Source organism: Frankliniella occidentalis, unplaced genomic scaffold (assembly GCF_000697945.3).
Source record: "Frankliniella occidentalis isolate FOCC.00 unplaced genomic scaffold, Focc_3.1 Scaffold64, whole genome shotgun sequence".
In the NCBI taxonomy this organism is placed as follows: domain Eukaryota; kingdom Metazoa; phylum Arthropoda; class Insecta; order Thysanoptera; family Thripidae; genus Frankliniella; species Frankliniella occidentalis.
In genome coordinates, this window is record NW_026267194.1 from 1,111,925 (window position 1) to 1,113,760 (window position 1,836).

Here is a 1,836-nt window from a genome sequence, read left to right on the forward strand (position 1 = left end):
AAAATTTCGTCCGTTTGGCTCTATCTCTCACCGTTTAGGCGCTAGAGGGAGTTTTTCTGACAAAAGTGGCCCAAAAACAATATATCAAGCTTAGAAAATATTTGATAGTTTCCTAAGGGGTAACTTGGGAAAGTAGAGCCCTTCGGGCTAAAATTTCGTCCGTTTGGCTCTATCTCTCACCGTTTAGGCGCTAGAGAGAGTTTTTCTGACAAAAGTGACCCCGAAACAATATATTAAGTTTAGAAAATATTTGATGGTTTCCTAGGGGGTAACTTGTGCAAATAGAGCCCTGTGGGTTAAAATTTCGTCCGTTTAGCTCTATCTCTCACCGTTTAGGCGATAGAGGGAGTTTCTCTCACCAAAATGGCCAAAACAGAAATATTTTTATTTTTTCAGAAGTACACTTCTGTCTGAGAAGTATGCGGCCGGTTCAAAATTTTCTTCTAAGCAAAAGAGTGGGCTTATTTTATGGTGGCACATCATTAATAAAACGTGTACACTTTCATGCAAAAAAACAAAAAAACACATTTAGTTTTTTGTTGTTTGAACACGTTCGGTGTCATTCAGAGTATGCCTGGAAGTATATTTAACTTCTAGGTCTAGTCTTATGTACATTTTCATATGTGTGTTATTGGATTCATAAGCTAACATCAATAACTTAAAATTTCGGCATAACTTGCATGTATTCTACAAACTGCGGCACACACAGCCAAAGATGTTCAGCGTATGAAAAGAACACTTCGTTTGTTGAGTTTTACTTACGAAGTAGACAGAAAAGGTACCTGGCAAAAAGATGGTTCGAAGCGAGCCGTCACTCAAACGGGCCGAAGGCCCGTTTTCGGATAGAAGATGTATTACACCATAAAAACTCAGAAGGGACGGGCCGAAGGCCCGTCCCAAACGCCGCCGGCAGGCCAAGCTGGGCCCGCTCCCTGCCGAACCGAGTTGCCGGTGGAGCGAAGCGGAGCTGGCAACTTGGTTTGGCGGAAGAGCGGGCCCAGCTTGTTATCTCTGAGGTCAGAATTTCATGATTCGCTTGTTCCTATTGCAAAGCACGCACGGCGCTCCGGAGCTGGCCAAACCACGTAAACCCCCGGAGCCTCCTTAAAAGTAGCCAGAGTCCATTGGACTAATTCTGTATGGACAAGCTGCAAGCTGGTGGGTGGCGCGACACGCGACACCCTCCCTGTCGTGCACGCTGGTAACGGGATCAAGCTATATATTGGGGACACAGAGTGTTCTGTTCGTATCTGAAAAGTTCGCGAGCAATGAGCAAATAATCTAAAGGAATAGAGTTATTGGCTTAGCGATCAAAAAGTTGCATGTGTGTGTGTGTGTCTGTCTGTTTGTCTGTCATCGCGGTAACTCGAGAACGGTTTGAGCCAGGTGCCTGACATTTTTAGTAGAGCTTTGTAGCGTAAAAGGCAAGAACTGTCTTGATTTTGAGCCCTCTAGCTTAAATATTGACCTGTCAAAAAAATTAAAGTCGAAAAACCCAAAATATTACTAGGGTAGGTGATACAGTTATGGGACGGTTAAGCGCACACTTTCGTTTTACGCAGCGCTGTGCGTCTCTCGATTAAAGATGAGACGTACCTATGGGCTCATGGGCTAGTTGAAGGTTCGAATTAAAGGTTACCACTCTAGTTTGCCTAAGAATTCAACCCCTTACGCCTTTTACGTGGTCACAAAGTCAGAGGTCGAAAAACACAGTACTTGGACGGCTGGAGACAGTTATTGGACGGCATGTCATAGTTATTGGACACTTCCAATTTTTCCATGTAAAAGACCTAAAACGCGGGGGTTTCGGTATTTTTCCATGTTTTTTGTAACAAT

The 1,836-nt window shown here is 43.8% G+C and overlaps 1 protein-coding gene across 3 annotated transcripts in view; it reads right to left on the reverse strand.

Moving 5' to 3' along the window:
- The window catches only part of LOC113214288 (alpha-tocopherol transfer protein-like), a 22,917-nt gene that overhangs the window by 1,529 nt on the left and 19,552 nt on the right, over window positions 1-1,836 (reverse strand). The gene's annotated exons all lie outside the window — the stretch shown is intronic.